Source organism: Durio zibethinus, chromosome 7 (genome assembly GCF_047325235.1).
Source record: "Durio zibethinus cultivar Kanyao isolate XHJ-2024 chromosome 7, ASM4732523v1, whole genome shotgun sequence".
NCBI lineage: Eukaryota > Viridiplantae > Streptophyta > Magnoliopsida > Malvales > Malvaceae > Durio > Durio zibethinus.
The window spans coordinates 17312626-17336214 of record NC_143168.1 but is presented as its reverse complement, the minus strand read 5'-3'; the positions used below and the strand labels follow the sequence as shown (position 1 = coordinate 17336214).

Sequence of the window (23589 nt, the reverse complement as noted above, 5' to 3'; positions counted from 1 at the left end):
AAATAAAAACTAGAAAAACATAGGAAAATTCTTTAAATTGACACATACCATTTCCCCGAACAGCTCTTTCACAGTAGTTTTAAGATCGCCTTACCACCGCACTCTTACTTCATTTTCATCTTCTGTCAATTGCACTTGTTGCAGCTTTGGTGTGCTTAAAAACTGCTTCAAAGAAAATTTTCATTTTTGAGCACTTTCTCACAATTACCTTTCTCAAGGCTGGGAAGTCAAAGATGTGATCCCCTAAGCAAAAGCTTGCTAGACTTGGAAGACAACTTAGCCGCGATACTTCAGCTTGGTGAAAATAATGCCGCCTTTTATTTCTTCACCCTCACAAGCTATGATTTCCTCTATCATATTGCAATCAGTTATGCTCATTCTTTCTAGTAGCAACAGGCTCTTAGCGGTCGAGCATGCTATTAAATTGATGAATCCATGACATCTTGAAACTTCCAGAGTTCTTAAATTTTTTAAAGACACCGATGATGGCACTTAAGTCTTTAATTTTCCACATTCCAGCACTTCAAGAGTTCTTATGTTACATAAAGTTGCTTTCGGATTGAATTCTTTCTTGCAGAGATGTGTCAACTCTGGAAGTTTAGACAACATCAATTCCTTTACCTCAGTGAGTGCTGATGTATGCCTTTCCTCATCGCTGATCCCTTCAAACTGGAATATTTGACAGAAGGCAGCTTCATTTATGACAAATTTCTTAAGATTTGGTAATGACTGAGGGAACCGATATGGAAGAGCAGTTGATGCGTCAGGAAAGCATTGGAGGTTAATAACTTTTAGTTTTCTGAAACAATCCAATGAGAATTGAGCATACCATATCCCTTTCAACATATCATTCCGCTTCCATGTCAATTCTTGTAAGACAGGGAAAGTATCTTGTGTATTAACAAATGTGTTAAATGTCACGCCCCGAGATCAAGACGCAACACGGCCATATTACCTTGAAGAAAATCTCAAAGTAATACGAAGTCTTCTTTCTTAAACATTCTAAAATTCTTCAATAAAATAATCTACCAAGTAAAATTCATATCTTTAATCCAATTGATAATACATCTTTATATATCCAAATACAAACCATATAAAATATAAAACTATCTCTTAAGATCTCATTGGCCAACATATTCTCCGACGACTAAGTAATCTTTTCCATTTCATCTTCTAGCTTCACACAAAACTAACCAAACTTATTACTTAGTCATCTGTAAAGAAAAAGTAAAAAGGGAATGAGCAAACCACAGCTCAGTAAGTATAGGCTCACACACCTTACCAAATCAAGCATCGTTTTCTTACACATCATATAGATCATTCAAAACATTCATCAAATCATAATATCAAAACATTTCAAGATCATCGTTTTGTCAAATATATCATAAATTCATAAATCAATGTCAAAATATGTCACTTCATAAATTATTGTAAAATATACTATCATTCAAATATCATAATCAAACAAAATCATAGATCAATCATTAAAATCATCATAAATCATCATTATCAAACCAAATCATCATTATCATTCAAATCGTTAGCTACGGTTACTGCTATAACCCGTGACATTGGCCGTATCGACAATTTCATTCTCATGATCATTGCTAACTATTATAACCCGTTGGCCAGGGCGTACGCTAACTACTATTACCCGTTAGCCAGGGTCGTAGAACTAGTTCTGGTGTCGATGATCCCATTTCCCAGGGATATAAAAATGTAGCTATCTTAAAATCATTCTTTAAACATAAATCATTTTCTCATTTTATTCATAATCATAATCCATCATTTACATAGCAAAAACACAAAAGAATCATATGCTTGATCCTATTTTCATACACTGAAAATAATGAAATAAAACATTCATTCATTTATAAACATATATATATACATAGATTCGAAAACAAGCAAAGTGTGTGAGATTCTACTTACCTCCAGTCGATTCCACCACTTAGTTTTTCCCCCAAAATAATTAATGGCCTATCCAAGATCATTTCAACATATCAGAATTTAATCAACCTTTTTTGAGATCATTTATACAAAAATCAACTAAGTTACACAATAGTTAACTTAACTAATTAATACTGACAGCCTGACCTCTTTTCATTAAAACAGTTATATCTCAATATATCCAAATCGGAATTATGATCTCTTTAATGCATTAGAAACTAGACTTAATAAGCTTTCTAACCATATATGGCACACCTCGTAATTCATTGTAGATTAGTTATAACAATTTTTGAAATCCTCGTCATATACTGCTGTCAAACAGACTGTATACCTTCTAATAAAAATTATATATTTATTCACAGGAAACTCCAAATTCAATTCCGCTTATTTCATTGGAAAGTAGACTCAATAAGCTTTCCAAAAATATATGGCTTAATCTGTAAATCCTTATATACAAATTAAGAAAAATTTCGTAATTTAACCCTGATACTGCTGTCTTATAGCCTGTATATCCTTAAGTTAAAAATTAGACAACTCTTCATAGAAAACTCGGATTTGACTTTCGTTTATTTCATTAGATACTGGATTCAACATGCTTTTCAATGATATATAATAACCACAGCAATAATCTATCCATGAATGCAAAATTCTATTTTAATTCATTATTACAGATCACAACATATCATCCAAAAATAGAATTTCTCCTTCAATCTTTAAAAACTCAAATCCTTACTTTCAGCCTTCAAACTCCATTCAATAATCATTAATAAATCTTAAGAACATGAAATAAACAAAGCCCAGTAATTTACCCAAAAGATCATCAAGATTAATGAAGGATTTCATGATTATTCTTGATTTTTCTCTCAAAACTTCAACTCCAAATAATAGCAATCAACTTGATATTTCTTCTTAAATAAAAAGAGGGTATGTACTCACCTTTAAGGGATTAACTTGATCGTAGCCTCTGATTGTGAATCTCCAACTTGATTTTTCATATTCTCTAATCCTAAGAAAGATGAGGAAGAAGAACTCTATTTCCTTTCTGTTTCAGGATAGTTAGGTTTTCTTTCATATAATACTTCAGCCCTTTTTCTTTTACTAAATAATGTCTTAATAAACTTATGGGCTTTAGTATTAGTCTAGCCCAATTATTATTTGGGCTGGGGTATTACATTAAACAACATAGTTTCAATTGGTAAATGATTGTAAAAGTATTCTTGCAACTGATAATTTAATATCCAGCAACGCTCTTGGTAAGAATTAGATGAACCATCAAAAAGGTCTAACAATGCCGTGCTACTAGTAATGAACATTTCCAATTTCTTTCTTATAATTAAGAAAAGATGCGAACAGTAGTTATTTCAATAGGCATTTTATGTGCAAAGTGCAAACCGCTAGTACTATATAATAACATAACTGAAACTTGCTACAATACAAATTTAAGAACTAATCTCACTAAATGAATTTTATAAAATTGGTGCTGAAGATTTGGAGCAAGTTATATCATGCTAAGAATTTTCAAATTTTGTTTGTGTTCATACCTCATTGACCCAAAACAGGGGTTGTTTATTTAAGATTTCACCCAACTGGCTCTCTGCTTGAGTTTCTCCAAAGCCGAGACATTCTGAAGCAAATAACTCTACTTTGTGGCAAGAAACCAGCTTCATTCTTTTCAATGATGGCCATTCTGTAGCATGCATCCTAGAGTAGAAACTTTTCAATTTGGGCAATTCATCAAGTCGTAGGTATGTTACTCTGGGAAATACGAATTTAGTCACTGCTTCCCCTACAATAGATTCCGTAGCTGTTACTGCATTTGATTCATTAGCAATGAGTCCTCGTGGTTCAATTATTTCTTCTAACGAATCACAATTCACAATCTGCAACTTGTCTAGTTCCTCAAGTCTTTCCATCATGCTAAAGGGAAAAATATTTAAAAGTGTTTCACAGCCTTTAACCAGTATTTTCTTTAGTTTGCTAAATGAATCCATGTTGCGTTGGTCCTGCCATATCTTTCTACAGTTCCTCATACCTTTCACTGTCAACCTCTCTAAACTAGGGAAAACCACCTAATAAATTCATGTGATTGGGTTAATAACTGAAATACGTATGAAAATAACAAATTTATCAAATGTTCAGAAAAAAAAAAAAGAACACTGAACAAGGTTTATGAAATTAACAGATGAAAGAAAAGCCACAACAAATTAAAAGGATAATTTGTAAAGAAAATAATGGTAAAGGAAAAAAAAAAAAAAGAAGAATCACCTTTTCATTGAAGAGAGCGGAGTTGTCAACCTCCAAGTTACTTCCTTCTGTATTTTGATGAATATAAGATTCATCTCCAGTTACAGATTTAGAGACGAATGTTTTCAGTAAAGGACAATTTGTTAGTCTTAAAATTCTCAAGCATGGGAATTTAAAGTAAGGTTCAAAGCAGAATCTTGTGAGTTTGGGAAGGTCTTCGAGCGACAGGATATCTAGTTTAGGGAACAACATCTGGCTCATCCTTTCCTCTTCTGTAAATCCTTCAATTAAGATTACTTCTTCCATGATCTTACAGTCCAGAATTTTAAGGCTTTGGAGTTGCACAAAATCTTTTGCCATGAAAGAAGGAAACAGATATTTCAAATTGTGACAGCTCTTCACCATTAAGAATTTTAATTCCTCACTATATAACGAGGATGGGAGTGGTTGCTCGTGCCATATCCTTTGAATGTTAATTGAGGACAAATCTAACCTCCCCAATTTGGGAGGGACAACCTGCTGACATAATTCTCATGGTAAGATCAATCTTCTTTCTTTAGATAGAAAATACAATTAAACAATGAGTTCAGTGCATAGGCATGTTATAATAATAAGGAATGATGATAATCAAAACTCAAGACTAAGATTAACTTTATCACGTGGGTTTTGTTCCCCTCCATTGCTTTTGTTTAATCAAATTTGATTTGCTTAAGCACATTAACCCAATGGAGAGGATCTCAACCCTTGAAAACAACATTCCATATGCTTCCAAAACACAGATCACGGCCAATTCACAGACCTGCTTCTTACTCAAATATGTAACTACCGGTTTTGTGCCCTCAAAGAGGATATGAAAACACCCTGCTCACCATTAGTTAATGAATTTATATTTGATATACTGTAATTTATAGGTGTTATACTATTAGTGAAATATATACAAAGACATTTTATAAAAAAAATACATTTTAAAAGCCTAATTGAAAAGCATATTCACTTAATTCTAAAAATATGTTTTAAATTATTTTTTTATGAAGTGTTATTGTATAATTCATTAACTGTGTCTGGAACTTAATATACTAATAATGCATCAAATATAAATCTCTAACACCCACCAAAACCATAACATACCCAAAACCCTATGGACTCTCATATGATCCGATTAAAGTTGGCCATTCCAAATTGAAAAAAAAAAAAAAAAAAAGAGATGCATGTACAACTAGTATTCAAATGGGAGATAGACATAAAGAAAAATGAAACAAAATCATGCAAAAATATAAAAATGAATATTCACTAATAAACTGACCTTATGGCTGAAAAAGGTTGCAGTAATATAGACGTCCCCTTCACCAAGCCTTCTTTCATTTCCATCGCCAGTTGTCCCTTCCTGCTTGTCTCTTGAAAATGTAGTCATTTTTGGACAGTCAGCTATTCTAATGCCTTTTAACGATGGAAATTCAAGAGCTCGATTTCCCAAATAAAAACTTGTAAGGATTTCTAAGTTCTTGAGCTTGCCAACGATGGTTATGTCATCTAGTGTACATTGGTTTAGACACAACGCGTGAAGGTTTGTGAGGAGTTCCATTGACACTGGTAGGGATGGAAAGTGCATTCCAGTGAAATCTAAGACATTGAGTCTTTCTGTTCGTCTAAAGAAGTTGGCTGGAATTTTCACTGTACCTTCATGGGCCATATGGAAAAAGGAAAGAAGTGAACACTCCATCTCCTCAGGAAGTGAACTAATATTAGGATTAAGTAAATTAATGGCACTGCAATTTCTCATCGCCTCGTTTTCAGGCCACTGTTTCAGCACATCACTATCTATTAACGCAAACATGCGGAGGTCCCTATTTGCAATTGATGTAGCAACATACCAAACAACGTCATGGATATCAAACCGTTCACTGTTGTAACTATCAAGCAACAGACAAGAGGCTTTCAGGTTACTCACCACTGTCAATACTCTGTTTCTTGCCTCCTCTATTGTGTGGACGCCATGAAACAAACCCAGACCGATTTTATATTTCAACAAGTCTTGTATCAACCCATTATGGCCTAAGAAACTGCAAAGCAAGAAAGTCAACTTAACTTCCTTGCTTTCTAAATAATTGTAACTCAACTCTATAGATGAATATACGCCTGCTGTTACCCCTTTAAAGTTTCTTGATGAAGGCCTCTTTAGTTCACACAAAGCACTCTTCCATTCAAACAAACTTTTGTTTCTCAAAGCCCTTGCAACTGTTGTAATGGCGAATGGCAGCCCCGCACTATAGCCTGCAAATCACATCTTTCAACACAGTCACCAGCTGTCTTCTTAAACAGGTTCCAGGCTTCTTTTTCATTTAAAAGGTCAACTGCAAAATCTTTCTGACTATCCATCCCACTTGATAAGACATTGAGATCTCTAGAAGTTAGCAGAATCTTGCATCCCGCATGTTCATTCCGAAAGGGAATCCCAACTTCCTCAAGATCTAATCTTGCCCATATATCATCCAAAACAACAAGAATCTTCTTCTCTTTGTTCAATCTTTCTCGCAGTCGAAGTGCCCTTCCAAACATACTCTGTTCCTCGAATCTTAAACCCAAATAATCTGCAATTTGGTCTTGAATTCCCTTAACATCAAGGGTCTGAGTTACGGTTGCTATAACCACGGAATCAAATAACTTGCCCTTCTTGACCTGTCTAGCAACTTCTTTGACTAGCGTAGTCTTTCCTATCCCACCCATCCCGTGCACCCCTCTAACGTTGATACTAGCATCTTTCAGTGCCTCCAAGATTCCATTCAAAATCAACGTCCTTGACTCGAATTCTTCGAAACCTTCAACTGATGGGGCAATAATACCTTGTGGAGCAGCACGAAAAGAAACCCTGTCAAGTTTGGCCTGCTCGAGTAGCTTAGCAACATCCTTCGCCTCCTTTTCAGCTTTCACGCTAAGCTTGTAACGAGTCCAAAAATTAGAACTGAGAAGAGAAGGATTCAGCAACTAATTCTCCCACAGCAAAGGGATAATTTTTGTTTTTAGTTTTGTAACAGAGCAAAGCCAGAATTTATTTGAGAAAGGCGACTCAAAGCAAGGAAGTTTCAATTTTTTTGCGTAGATGCGATGGCCATCGAAGTGTCTTGAAAAGTAAACGCAAAGAAATTGCAAAGAAAAAAAATTAGAAAAAAAATGTTACATCCATAAATCCTAATTCTAATACGTAATTAAATTAAACAAATTTTAGAATGATTGGACCCTCAAGAGCATTATTTGCCTTAATATAAAGAAATCTTTATATTATAGCATTTTTTTTCATTTTATATTTAAAAATAAAAAATTTCAATTAAATATTTAAATTTATCTTCAGTAAATCAAATTACTTTAAAAGCTAACTCCGTAAGTTTGAATAATTTAATTTATTAAATAAGTTGAGTTTGAATATTTTAATATTTAATTAAAATAATTTATAAATTTAATCAATTTTTTTATTTTAATATATTTTTATTATTTTAATTAAAAAACTATTATTTTATTTATATATATATTAATTCGATCTTGAGTTTAAATTTAAACATAAATAATTAAACTTAAAATTGAATATGAAAATCGAATTCGTTTTTTATTTGGTAAATGAACAAATTTAAGTAGTTTAATTTTTTATTTCAAATCAACTCAAATTTTAAAATTAAAACTTGATCGAACTCAAGATGAGTTTTAAATTGAGCATAAAATTTTCGTTATATCAATTCGGTTTTACTTAATTACACATTTACGTTATGTTTGGATAAATATTAATAACAAAAAAAAAGAATGGAAAAGAAAGTTTTTTAAAGGAAAGGAAAGGAAATAATATATGTAACTCTTGTTTGGATAATTAAAATTAATAAAGAAAAGGAAAAAAAAAAAGAAATTCTAACAACCATTATTTTGAATAAAAAGTAAAAAAAAAAAAAAGAAATGATTCATTATAATAATTGTTTCTAATTATAACATTTTATTACGTGTAATTTTAGAGCATTCTTAGACAATTATATATTTGTTATCTTGTTTGGCTTTATAATTGCTGCTATATTAATGGTTTTTAATCAAGTAAAACTAATATTTTACAAATATGCATTGATGAATTTTGAACTAGTTTGTCATCTCATAAACCTAAAAAATATATCATTTATATTTAATCATTCATCCAAATCAAATCACCAAAAAATTATAAAAAAATTTTATATTAGAAGAAATATGTGAAACTTACTTGAAAAAAAAGATGACTTTGAAAAAATTACAAAATGATTATAATTTGCTTAGATTTTTTTTATTAGATTTTGAATATTAATAAAAAGATGAACATAATAGTCTTTTTATAAAAAAAATATTTTTAACTTTCTTTTCCTTAGTTTTTCCTTCAAATTAGAGTATTAAAAAATTTGAATTTACAAGAAAAACCAAAAGTTATTTGGTTTCCACCTCTTTTTTTTTTAAATTAAAAATTTATCCAAATAAAGAATGAAAATTTTGTTTCTTTTACATTTATTTACTTTATTTTCCTTTCTTTCCTCTCTCTTTAATCTAACACACTGTTAGCTCCACCCCTCTCCTGCCTTACATCTCTTCCCATCTCACCTTCCTCATTTTCTCTCTCCCAATTCTATCTTTTTTTCTCTTTTCTAATTTTCCTTTTTTTTTAAATTCTTCTAATTTTTATTTCAAAAATAAAATAATCACATAACATGATTTTACTAATTGATTTTGTCACGTCAATCCATTAACTAACACTATTAGTAAAAAGGGTAAAGTATGTAATAAAAATAAAGTTTAAGTGTCTAATTGAGAATTTCATTCTCTTAATACCAAATTAAAAAATATATATAGCATGAGAACCCTATTTCAACGAAAATGTCATCTTTTCCTCCAAAAAGTTGTAGAAATCACATTCTAACGATAATTACATGTTATTTTAAAATCTTATAAATGTTAATGTAATCCATGTGGCTGCATGATTCTTAGTCCTTGTTTAAGAAAATTTTTAGGAAAAAAATGAGATTCTAGAAAATTATTTTCATCATTTTTTTTTTGAACTGGAAAAAGTTAAGGGAATTATTTAAGAAAAATATAAAGGGGAATTTGTACTCTTGACATTAGCAAAAAGGATAAGAAATGCATTATATATGAAGGAGAATTTGAAATAATTTTTTCTCAGTTATTTTTAAAGTAATGAGAAAATGAAAGAAATTACGGAGGAATTTTTCAGCTCAAGGACCTAGAGACATCTCTTCTTTTTGAGTGCTTATAAGTCTATTTGTTCTCCACCAGAGCCAAAACCATCAAAGAAAAGAAGAGAAAAGAAAGACTATCTTCATTTTCCTTCAAATAATCATAAAATTAAAAAGCAGGTATAAGTCACATTGAAACGATAATTTCATTTTTTTTAACACAAAAAGTCCATTAAGATAAGGCTCATCAAAAATAAATTAGCAATAAGTTGACAGATAGAAGAGAGAGTGGCTCCAACCAAGAGCAATATAAAAAGCCTAAACGTTTTCTATTTGCTGCAAGTTGCCGATGGAATGCGATGGGCTAACAGCTTCCTTAAAAATATATAGTTGGTATCAAATACGAGGAAAAAATATTTATAAATCCTTGAAAAACAAAGGTGTTGAAACTTTTAGTCTCATGTTTAAATTTATTGTAACTGGTTTAGTTCAATTTTATGTGGTAAATTTGGTTAATTTATTTATTTTTTTATTTTTTTATTTTTTTGTAAATGTAATATTTGATATATATATATATATATATATAGAAAACGGATTAACTTATATAAAACAATTTATATATATATATATACACACATACATATATATATATATATCAAATATTATATCCACAAAAAAATCAAAAAATAAATTAATTAACCAAATTTGCCAACATAAAATTGAACTAAACCACTTGTAATAAATTGAAACAAGAGACTAAAACTTATTTAAAAAGTTGTAAGAAAGTGTGTTAAAAATAAAATATTTTTTGAAAAAAATTAAAATTTGTAAAATTTTTTTGAAATTATGAAAATTTTTAATTTTTTTAATCTTAAAAATTTAATTTTTTATATATTTTATGAACTTTAAAATTTTTTAAATTTTTTGGATGTTTTATTTTTCAAAATTTTTTTAATGTTTAGAATATTTCAGATTTTTTTTAATTTATTGCATGTGCTTTAGTTTAATTTTATGGTGGTAAATTTGGTTAGTTAATTTATTTTTTAATTTTTTTTGTGGATAAAATATATATATAGGGGAGGAATCAACTTATACCAAAAAAAATTTTACATCTTTTTACTTTTGTTAATTATTGATTTTAATAAATTCAAGAGATGTGATTAAATCATTTTTTATCTTTTTAATTTATCTATCTCATCTTTTCGATTTATTAAAATTAATTATTAGAAAAAAATGTAAAAAGATGTAAAACATTTTTTTGTATAACTTGATTTCCCCCATATATATATATATATATATATTTATATATATATATATATATATACACACATACATATATATATATATCAAATATTATATCCACAAAAAAATCAAAAAATAAATTAATTAACCAAATTTGCCAACATAAAATTGAACTAAACCACTTGTAATAAATTGAAACAAGAGACTAAAATTTATTTAAAAAGTTGTAAGAAAGTGTGTAAAAAATAAAATATTTTTTGAAAAAAATTAAAAAATTAAAAATTTGTAAAATTTTTTTAAAAAATTATGAAAATTTTTAATTTTTTTTAACCTTACAAATTTAATTTTTTATATATTTTATGAACTTTAAAATTTTTTAAAGTTTTTGGATGTTTTATTTTTCAAAAATTTTTTAATGTTTAGAATATTTCAGATTTTTTTAATTTATTGCAAGTGGTTTAGTTTAATTTTAGGGTGGTAAATTTGGTTAGTTAATTTATTTTTTTTTGTGGATATAATATATATATATATATATATATATATATATATAGGGGAGGAATCAACTTATACCAAAAAAAATTTTACATCTTTTTACTTTTGTTAATTATTGATTTTAATAAATTCAAGAGATGTAATTAAATCATTTTTTATCTTTTTAATTTATCTATCTCATCTTTTTTATTTATTAAAATTAATTATTAGAAAAAAATGTAAAAAGACGCAAAAAATTTTTGTGTATAACTTGATTTCTCCCATATATATATATTATATTATATCCACAAAAGAAATCAAAAAATAAATTAACTAACCAAATTTACCTACATAAAATTGAACCAAACCACTTGCAATAAATTTAAACATGAGACTAAAAATTATCAAGAAAGGTGTATAAAAAATATATAATTTTTTCAAAAAAATTCTAAAAACTTTAATTTTTTTTTTAAAAATTTAGGAAAAATTTTAATTTGTTTAATCTTACACTTTTTTTGTATATTTTGTGAAATTTTTTCGATTTTCTATTAAAATATTAGGTTTTTTTTTTAATTTTTTATTTTGTATAATTTTTTAGAATATTTTATATTTCTAAAAATTTTTAATTTTTTAGAATTTTTTTACAATTTTAAAGAATTCTTTTATAAATTTTCAGATTTTTTTTTAAAATTAGATTTGTTTTATTTTCAATTTTCTTAGGGTCTTTTTTTACTGAAATTTATTTCCTTCCAATTTAGTTAACGTAAGAGTTTTATTTGTGTTATGCTTATTGATGTATACAGTAATATTTTCAAGCAAGAAAATAGTTTAGGTTTTGTGAACATGGAAGCAATAGTTGAGGTTGATGATGAATGATCGTCGTATTCTCTTCCTCCACACATATCTCAACCTTATCCTTAGCTTGTTATATCTCATAGACGGTTGGATCAAGGGAAAACCTTTTTCAAGGTATCACAATATCGATATTACACTAAAATCATTCATGAGATATTTAATAAACAAATATGTTGCTCTTCCTTTAGATGGTTTATGTTATTAGATCTTGTCTCATTTGATTGTTCCTTTTTAAATCTCGATTCAATTGAGACAATTCAACTTTCTCTTTTCAATATGGATTTCATTATGTGCATTCTCATGACACCTCCAAGTGATCCAAATTACTACATCCTATTCTTTAATCTTGTAGATAATGAATTTATATTTTGTTCTCCTGATGATTATGAATTATCAAAACAAAAGTTGAAAGACAATATAGTGATCAGTGTGATAACATTTAGAGGAAAAACTATTACATTTCTTTGGAATATTGTTTGCTTACAATTGAGTTTGAAGGTTAAGTTTTTGTTTTACAAAATTGACCGTCGAAAAGGAATAAAAACCATTTAACTTTACCATTCAATGCAAAACATTTTTGGTTAAATTTTTTAGAGATATCTTACTTGTTTGCAAGATTTACTCTCCAACATTGTGCCAATGGGCTTCATGTTTTGAAGTTTTTAGGTTTAATTTTTATGAAAGGGAATGGATTAAGGTGAAAAGCATTTGAAATAATACTATTTCCTCATAGATAAATGCTACGGCTCATGTTACTCAATAACTAAAGAATCTAATATAAAAAGAAACTCCATTTACTATGCTTATTGTGAAGATAGAAACGTTTATGTCTATAACTTGGAGGATCAAAATATTAAACTTATTTACCTTGTCCCGTTGTTAGTTGTTGAGAATCATCTCATTATTAGAGTATGTTGCCAATGGCAAACAATTCATTATTGTCAATAATAGGGGTTTCTGGTCTTGGCTTCTAAAGATGTCATGTTTTCTTTTACTTAAGTTATTGTTAACTTGATAAGAGATGTGTTTTTAAAGATAGAATTATGAGCTTTAGTTCCAATGCACTTAAATTGTTTGATAGAATGATTATCATTTTGTGGTTACTGGTATAACTTTGAAGAAGTTTGACTTAATGCCTTTTGTCTTTTTTCTTAGAAGTTCACTTTAGTAACATATTTTTTTCATTTCAAATCTTGACAAATAGCTAGTTTTCTTGGGATCAATAGGGCCTATTTATTTCTTTTTCTCTTTTTCCAAACATTTGTTTAGTTATCTTCCTTTTTTAATTTTGGTATATGTTAAATTACTTTTTAGAAGCATAAATACTTCTTATTTACTAAGTAAACATCCTTGAAAATTATTTTATAAGTTAATCTAATGTGTTTATAGTTTAATATATAAAAAGATACCTCAAACTATTTTTTATTCTTGTTTTTAAAAGCATGTGTTTTCAAGATTTCATAAGTCTTCGATTTATAAAATTGACTATAAAAAAAGAATCAAAGCTATTTAACTCTACCATTCAATGCAAAACATATTTGGTTGAATTTTTTAAGAGATGCTACTTGTTTACAAGATTTGCTCTCCAACATTGTGCAAATGGGTTTCATATTTTGAAGTTTTAGGTTTGATTTTTGTGAAATGGAATGGGTTGAGATGAAAAGCATTGGAAATAGTGCAATTTTCCTAGCAATCAATGTTACGGCTCATGTTATCTAGTAGTTGAAGAATCTGATATAAAGAGAAATTTTGTATTATACTTAGTGTGAAGATAAAAACTTTTATGTCCACCTAGAATAGTAGGTGGGTTGATCCCCATGCATGAAGTAATTGTTATTAGGCAATTTACTTTTTTGAATAAAAACTACTTTAAGTAGTTTATGATTAATAAAAAAATTGTTGCCCCACTGTCTCATAGTATGGAATACAACCATTAAAAGATAAATTAGTAGAGATAAGTTGCTAACATAATAAAAAGAGAAAGAGAAAGGGATAAAAGAGAGACTGTAATCAAAAACTCTCAGTGAATAAATTTTTGCACTCAATGTGAAGGATATATGTTATGAAAAGGAACAACTTCCAAACTATGATCTTATTCAATGTTTAATAATTCAAATCAAGTTTTTGCTTCTATTTTTGTTAAACAAGTAAGTATATATGATTATATTTGAATATATATCTTGACTGATTTTATCTTTCATACACAAATACAATACTAAATAGTTGTGATTTTTATACAATAATTGAAATTGAAAATCTCATTAGCAAGTCTTTCCTAATTGTTAATGAAAAAAAAAAAAAAAAAGCTAATGACGCATTTGATGCAATAAGAGAAATTGTAAAAGATTTTAAATTTTCTATCTATATCTTTTATGACTTTTGTTTTATCCAAAATATGTAATTTTTTAATTTTCTTTCAAAAAAATTCTTTCTTCCAATAGGGTACCAAAATTGTTAAATACTTGATCATTGACCTATAAGGATTATTAGAACTCTAGAAAGACAAGTGTGAATCTATATGTTGTAAATCCATTTCTCATGTTAAATGAGATAGATATGAAAACTAAAACATTTGCAAAAATACAAAAACTTAGGCTTCATTTAGATTTAAATGAATGTCAATGCGGTATGGTTGTAGCCACTTTTTAGCTTTAGTCACGTTGGCTACCCATTTGATTGCTAGTGATGTGGCAATGTGGCAGCATTGATTTCCTCTAGAATGTCTTCTTATAAATTTAGATATTTTGATGCTAACTGTTCTTCACATGAGCAAAACTAACCTAAAACAATTTAGGAAATAGTCATTTTCATTTCATTTTCACGAAGCAACATCACATTTATAAAAGCTAATTATTTTGTTTTAAGAAAAACTAATTGTTTCTAATTTCTTCTTAGTTCCCAGTTTCTTCTAAATGTGAAATCATTAATCTCAATTATTCACAATGCCTTCTCAAAACTCCAAACTTTTTAAGACACCTTAGCCTTGAGAAATTGATGCTCAATGATTACAAAAATTAAGTTGATTGAGGTTGATCAATCTATTGGTGAGATAAAAACACTAAATTATTTTAAGCCTTAAAGATTGCAAAAATCTAAGAAAACTTCCAAGTACCATTGGTTCATTGGTGTCTCTTAAAAGAGCTTCTTTTATTTGGTTGCTCAAGGCTTGATGATGTGTCATTAATACACTTCAAATCTTTCAAAGTGGACTATATTCTTGCTTAAATTCCAGTAAGAAATTTGATCGCAAAAAGCAAAATCCAACATACGAATACAAACTAGAAATAGCTTTGGACATTATTGAGAGTCAGCTTGACCTATTTACTTGAGAATTTTGGTTACTATAAAGTGAAAAGAAAATTTGGCTTGAGAAAAATTGTTTGTCTCATTGGTTGTTGTTTTAATTTTTGTATGAATTTCTTAATTAACTTGACTTAAAAATGCAAGTTTGGAATTTAATGATTTTATTTTTTATTAGATGATTTGCCTATTAAATTTTTCATAATGATTTTATTAAAATATTTAAACCACGAGCCTATATAGTATAAAGGGAGCAAATGCTCTACAATACTCAAAAAATAACAAAAAATCAATAAAACATAATATGTAATTGTCGTAATGGTTTTAGGACCGTCAGACGTAAATGAGTTTTAAAATCAAAGTAAATGGAAGGGGAGTCGCCACCATTCTTTGTTAAGGTGTGATTGATCACCCAAAAGTTTATCCTTTTAATAAAACTATAAAAACGGGTTTAAAGTTTATAAAAAAGATAAATTTCAGTCTACGAAAAACCAGGTTGGGTCCGGTAGTCGGTTACGTGTGGGGAAGGATTAGCACCCCTACAACGCCCATAAATTGGTACCATTTAATTACGCATTATTTTCGATGTTGGATAAAAATGGTTTTAATTTGAAATTTAACACTAATTCCCTTCATTTGGAAAAATAAAATTTTGCTGAAAATTTTTATTTAGAAATATTGAAAAAATCTTTAAGTTAAAGAATGATCTTAAAATTCTCCAACATCTAGGCAGAATTTAAAATAACTCTTTTCGCTTAAGATTTAACACAAAAATTCTTAAAATGAAAAAACAATCTTCATAGAAAATAATTGTTAGTGATTCTCCAACATCTAGGCAGAGTACCAAGAATTATTTCTTTCGGAATGTTATTTTTATTTTATAAAAAAAATTTTTTTTAAGTATTATTATTTTTTTATTATAAAATATTTTATCATCGAACAGTAAATTGAAGAGAGAATAATGCAGATAATTATCAATGATAACATGCTAATGTATGTACGCTAATGAATGTTATGTAGGATGAGATGCAATTTAAAAGTTTGACTCTTAAGTATAATGAGACTACACTGACTTTCCAACATCTAGGCAGAGCTTAGGTGCGACTGTTTATATTTAAGATCCCAATTTACTATTATACTTTTTATTTATTAATTTTATTATTAATGTGAATTAAGAACTCGTGTGAAAAACTTAATGAAACGGAGTTTCCTAAATACCCCATCATTTAGACAGCATTCGGGAACAAACCATTTCATGCGAGATTTTCATACGTATCCTTAAAGTTTTGAAAATATTTTGAGTAAGGGCTTAAGTAGAGGTTTTGAAGGTTTAGTTTTAAGGTTTGGAGGGTTTTAAAGGTTGAATCTTAGGATATTGAAGGTTTAAGGTTTTGATTTTAGAGTTTAGAGATTTTAGGGTTTGGGTTTTGTGGTTTGAGGTTTTGATTTAAGGGTTTGAATTTTAGAGATTTTGGATTTTAGGGATTTTAGATTTTAAGGGGGATTTTATGAGGTTTTAGAAACCTAAGATTTTGAAAATTAAGAATTAGTGTTTAAGATTTCGTTTTTAAGAAAATACGAACATCTCTAAAAATCTCCAACATCTAGGCGGATTTTCGGAGCAAGTTCAATTTTAATGATTTTTGAAAATTAATTAAAATTTTCTTATATATTTATTTTTATGAAAATTTATTAATAATAATTCTCCAACATCTAGGCGAAATTATTTCTTTAGGAAAATATTTTTTTATTCCCTCCAACATCTAGGCAGGGAAAATAATAATAATTATTCTATTACTATTATTATTATTATCTTAAGCATTTTTAATATATATGTTTAATTATTATCCTATATTGTTTTCATTTTTTTATTATTAAAAATAATTAGATATTTATTTTAATAAAATTAAACATTTATCATGCATACATATATAAAAAGATACTTAAAATAACAATATATAAATATATAAAAAAATTAGAAAATTCAAAAAAAAATTTTACCTGAACCGGACCGATCAACTGTCCGGTCAACAACAGTTCAGTTGGACTGAAAAGGGATCGGTTCGACATGCGGTTCGGTTGAGCCGGTTGAGGAACGGTTCGATCGGTTCGCTGGCGGTTCGTCTGAACCGACTGAAAGTTGGCTGAGGCGGGTCGATGGGTCGGTTTGCACGGATCTCGGGTCAGGTTCGATCCATGCGCGGATCCTTCTTACACTTGAAACGACGTCATTTTGGGCCTATGCTCAAAACGACGTCATTTTTGCTTTTATATTTTCTATAAAAGTCAGGTTTTTTTTCAGCTCATTTCACCATTTCTTCCAAAAAAAATCTCCTCAGAGCTCTGGGTTTTCTCGGCCGTCTCACCGTTCGACCGCCGGAAGCACCGCACCGGCCGCTGCTTGATCCACCGTCGTCGGTGGCTGAAAACCTCAAAAGTTACCAGGAAGCTGCTTTCGACGTGATCTATCCAGATTTGGTCTCCTCTTCGTCGGAAACGACCCCGATCGATGTAGATCAGGGTTCAAAGTTTTATGTTCTTTTCATTCTTTTTTTTTTTTAAACTCAAACTAATAACCTTTCTTTTTGTTGCAGGTGGCTCGACGCTAGGTTCCTCCCTGCGGGGAGAACTGTGTTTTGTTTTATGATTTTATTTTTTTTTTGTGTTGATTTTCGTAGATCTGTTTGGGTATTTGGGGGGGTGAGTTTTTTGTTTGAGAGATTTTTGGTAGGGGTGCGTGCTTCTGCCGTTCTGGTGAGGGGATCCAATAGTTTTTTTTTTAGCTCCCTCTAAAATAAAGGAGAAGCTAGTGTTTTATATGGCTAAAACAGTGGTTGTGTATGTTGATGGAGTGAAAAGACTAGACGATAGGGTATTATGATTGCTGGGGTGGTGGCAGGCATGGGTGGCCAGCGGTGCCATGCACAGCACCTGCTGGCAACAGCCTTTAGTTTGTTTCTTCTTCTATTTGACTTTTTTGTTTGTCTTCTTTTTCTTTTTTTCTTTTTTTTTTCATTTTTTGATTTAAAACTTTAATTAATTTTTTTTTTAGATTATAAAAATGTAGACCAGGAGAAAATCTTGTGTCTACAGCTGCACCTCTTTGCACATTACTAAAAATCAATAATAGGGCAAAGATAAAGACAACGATTTTGTCCGAAGCAAATCATGGATTTTTTTTAAAATTTTTTTCTTTTTTTTAAAAAAAACTACAAGTTAAATGATAAAGAAAACGATCGGGACGACACTGTAAGTCGAGACGTAAACAAAAACGATCAGGATAACACCGCGAGTCAAGAAGTAAAGAATCGATCGGGATAACACCTTGAATCGAGAAATAAAAAATCAATTGGGACAACACCACGGATTGAAATCATGCTTGAAGGTCTTACAGAAATCATGCCCGGAAGTCTTACAAAATCGACTGGGACAACACCACAAGTCGAGAATAATGAATCGATTGGGATAATATCGCGAATCGAAATTATGCCCGGAGATCTTATAGAATTGACTGTGACAACACCACAAGTCGAGAATAATGAATTGATTGGGATAATACCACGAATCGAAATTATACCCGAAGGTCTTAGAAATCAAGATCTTTAAATGCTCCTCTCAATCAGAGGTAATAGAACTTTAAAAATTAAAAAAAAAAATTTTTGTTTTGAAAATGGCTTTTCCCCAATCAGAGTGAATGCAATCAATGATACAAATATCTATCTTGATCAAATGATGCTAATGCAAATGCAAAAATACGAATGCTTGATGCAACTATATTTGACAATGACAATGTTCTTTTCATGTAAATGCTCCTACAAATACCTTTTCTTAGGATGCGGATGCCATGGTAGTGTAAATGCGAATTTTTTTATTGTGCGAATGCAAATATCTTGTGCAAGTGCGAATGTAAGTGATGCAAAAGCAAATGTCTCTCTTGGGGTACAGATGTAAGCGATGCAAATACAAATATCCCTTTCATGATGCACAGATGAGCGATGCAAATACAAATATCCCTTTCATAATGCACAGATGAGCGATGCAAATTTGAATATCTTTTTTTTTAGGTCAAATGTCTTTCTCATGATACAAGTGATGAAAATGCAAGATCTTTCAAAAGGTTATGCATCGAGAATTTTTTTATTCTGGATAGAACTTTGAAACTCTAAAACTTCTTTTGGGGTCAAATAAACTAGGCTTAAATTTTATTGAAGGCCAGCTAAACTGGGCTTAAATTTTGATTTGATGCCAGATAAACTGGGCTTAAATGTCATTGATGGCCAGATAAATTAGGCTTAAAATTTCATTGATGGCCAGATAAACTAGGCTTAAAGCTTCATTAATGGCCAGATAAACTGGGTTTAAAACTTCATTTGAGGTCAGATAAACTAGGCTTAAAACTTTATTAATGGCCAGATAAACTAGGCTTAAAGTTTCATTGATGGCGTGAAACTGGGCTTAAAACTTCATTAATAGACAGATAAACTAGGCTTAAAACTTCATTGATGGCCAGATAAAACTGAACTTAAATGTCATTGATGGCCAGATAAACTAGGCTTAAAACTTCATTAATGGCCAAATAAAATGGGCTTAATTTTTTTTAGAATTTGGCGATCCCTATCAAAAATGAAAAAGGTGAGGATTTTCTTTCCAAATGAATGTAATAGTTTTGTAGATAGTGATGTTTATTCAAAAGGTTCCAACCATTGAAGGGAGTGAAAGAGGGATGCAAGCTCACGAATGAAACATAAGCTTTTCTAAAAGCGTGAATTCCTTGAAAATCAAACATATTCAACATTTTTCTTAGTCTCCAAATGCAACATTTTGATATATGTCAAGATCAGCTGTAAGGGCTTGAGATTTTAAAGGGTTATTTAGGAATAATCAACCCATATCAGACTTCTATGGCTTTGATATTTCAGATCTTTCAAAAAGGTTTGGCTTGACTTCTGTTTAGCATCCACCATATTTAGCATCAGGAGTGACCTTTCAGGGTTGGCTCTAGATTGCCCTTTTAAGGGTTTTCACCCTAGAGCCATTTTTTTCTATATTTCTCTTTCTTTTTTTTTTTACACACCATGCACTTGAGAATTCAAATCTAATCCAAAAGAGGAAAAGAATTTTTTTCAAAAAGGTTTAATGGTTCAAACAAGAGATTAGGTAATAAAAGGAAAACTAAAAAAATTCATGTTCATTTTTTCAAGAGAAACTCTTCAAGTTTAAGCTTTCATACCTGATCCATTATGGACTTTTCAAAGGTTGTAATGTAGGTTAAGGTTCATGGTTGCCAAAGAACAGGATAAAAAGGCCCAAAACAAGTATTTAAGGGTATTTGAAACTAAGGATCATTTTTCATTGGAAGGATACACTCTAAGGTATATTCTATTTTATGCTTTCCACCCATTCATTTCTTTCTTTTTTTTTTCTTTTTTTATTCTTCCTTTTCTTTTAAAATTTTTTTTTTGCATCCTTTCACTGAGTGGATTCAAAACTTTTATGAACTTTTATATTGGGTTTGTGCCCCTATCACATGAGATTCCATTAGATATTCTCATTCTTAACCTTCAAATGCATTCTTTTTGTTTTTTGCCCTCAATGTGGAAGGTGATCCTTATTCAGGGTTTATTTTGAAAGAATTCAATCAGGCTCAAAGGGGTAACAAGAGATAAAAAAAAATTTTTGTGAAGAGATAATGAAAGATAGCCATTTGTCATTTCAAGCATAAACACTTAAATTGAAGACTACTCTTCAGGAAAATGAACTTGGAAAAAGGGTTTTTTTATCTCAAAAAATTTTTGGCTTTTTTTTTTGTCTCTTTTTTTCAAAACCTTGAATTTGTGAGGACCTTTTTGGATTTGCTCAAGTTTTTTTTTTTAGTGCATGATGTCATAACCAATCTTTTTTTTTTTTTTTTTTGTTGTTGTTTTTTTTTTTTTTTGCCCCTATAGCTCACACCTAAAGTAATTACAAGAGAATGGCTAAATGAAATGGACGAGAAAAGAATTATGTGGGGTAAACATGTTTAAGGTATCAAATAATCTAAGTTACTCCACAAAAAGACAACAAAAAGGTTAATCACAACTCAAATTGCCTTAGAGGTAATGAGGTATTCTTTTTCTGACAAATATACCTCAAGATAAAGGATCGAATCAATTTTAGGACAAAAAGCTGAAAGGTAGTATGCTTGAGTGCATTTTACAAGACTTGGATTTAAAAATTTTGGAACTGCAGCATAATCTTATCATATTAAATTATCGCATTTGAATTCTAAAAAACAAAAAGTCATATAGACTTGATTTTCTAGGAACCACACATTTTTTAATGGCTGTTTCATTTGTTCATTGCCTTAGAAAATTATATTGCCAACAATATCAGGTGAAAATAAGGTTCACAAATTCGAATTCAAGGCTATCAAGGGGTCATGACTGATGAAATGGGGTCAATTGAATGAGCAAATTGGCATTTAGGTATTTGAAAAATTCCTAATAACGATCGCCAATTCATCTTAGACTCAAGACTTCATTTTTTTTCTTTTTTTTTTACTTTTTTTTTCAAGATATTTCTCTAGCCTCAGTACTTAACCACATGGGGCTTTATTCATATTTAAATCTTCTCTCTTTTTTTTATTTAAAAAAAAACAACTATATATCGAAACTTACACGAAATAAAACACTATGATGCACAATGTTTACTCATGCAATCAAACCTTAAGACTTGGCCAAAAAGAATTTATCGTCTTGATCATACTCTTAAGATGATATTCAAAGTTACATAAACAAAAGTTTCCCTCTTTGATGTTTTAGCATCACTAACTTGTAACTTTACTACTATCAATCATCAAAATCACCAACTAGCTCTTTAAACTTTGCATCATCTGCATCGATCAAAGCTTGAACTTTATCCTTGAAGGCAGTACAATCTTTTATGAAATGCCCTTTAACTCCATCATGAAATTCACATTTAGCATTAGGATCATACCACTTCAGGAACGAAGGCTTTCTGGGTCTTGCAAGAACAATAGAGATCATATAATTCTCTATCAGTAAAGTAAAGAGCTCAGCATAAGGTATTGAAAGTGAATGATACACTTTGGCTCTCTTTCTCTTACGACTCTGTGAATAGCTTAAGTTGATCTTTGGTTCCATTCGTGGTGAAAAAATTTGAGCACACAGATGAAGTGGTTGAGGAAAATCATCGATAAAAAATATTGGTTGGGGACAATATGGTAGCCATTGTGAATAATCATCCGTTGGATCTTCCTGCATCATGGTGAGATTTCTCTCATTTTGCCCTTTAACAATTGTTTCAAAAATATCTCATTTTTTTTCATCACCAGTATTTATAATTCTTTCCTTTCTTATCCCATCTTTAATTCTACCCACAGCAAACAATAAATTCACAAACTCTGATGAAGTATTACTGATCAACTTATCATAATAGGGAGAAGGAAAGGTATCCACAAACAGGAAATTCAACTCCCTATTGGTAAGAGGTGGTTGTACTTATGATGCCATATTCTGCCATCTAGCAGCATATTCTTTGTAACTCTCATTGGGGTTCTTTCTCATATTTTGGAGGGTTAATCGATCTGGAGCCAATTCCAACATATACTGGTATTACTTTAAGAATGCCCGTGATAAATCCCTCTAAGTATGAATTTAACTGCTTTTCAGACTATAATACCAATTAGCTGTTGCCCCAATCAAACTTTCTTGAAATACATGAATAAGCAGCTTTTTATCACCAGTGTACCCAACCATTTTGTGACAGTATTGGGCCAAATGTATTTTAGGACATCCAATTTCGTTATACTTTTCAAAATCTGAGGCTTTGAATCTTGATGAAATAACGAGATCAGGCACTAGACTAAGTTCATTGGCGTCAACATTCCCATACACGTCATGGCATTCAATTACCTTCAATCTCTCTTTCAACAGATCAAATTTATCTTTCATTATCATATCTCTTGATGGATCTGGCACACTATTTAATTTTTTTGATTCTTTAAAATTATCCCCATTAGGCATAGCAGAAGAGTCGTTAAGAGTGCACTTGAGATCGATATTTGTCTGAATTGATGGCATCTTGGTAGAAATGTCAGTAAAAGGTTGATGAGTAGTTGGAGGTACTTGTGGCATATGAGCGCTTGAACATATGTGGACCCAGATGGATACAATGGTGTCTTAACAGCTGTTTCCTCTCTTGCCCCATGTGTTTCAATAACTCTTTTTCCTTTTGTCAACTCTGCTAACATTTGTTTTAATTCTATCAATTGTCTGTTCACATTTTGTTGCATTCCTGTAACTGTTTCACTGATCTCTCCTTGAGCCTTTTTTACTCTGTC

At 29.9% G+C, this 23589-nt stretch overlaps 1 pseudogene; it reads right to left on the bottom strand.

The window, feature by feature from the left end:
* Positions 1-9: 9 nt before the first annotated feature.
* LOC149518047 (disease resistance protein RPS5-like) lies at positions 10-23383 on the bottom strand (annotated as a pseudogene).
* Positions 23384-23589: the final 206 nt, after the last annotated feature.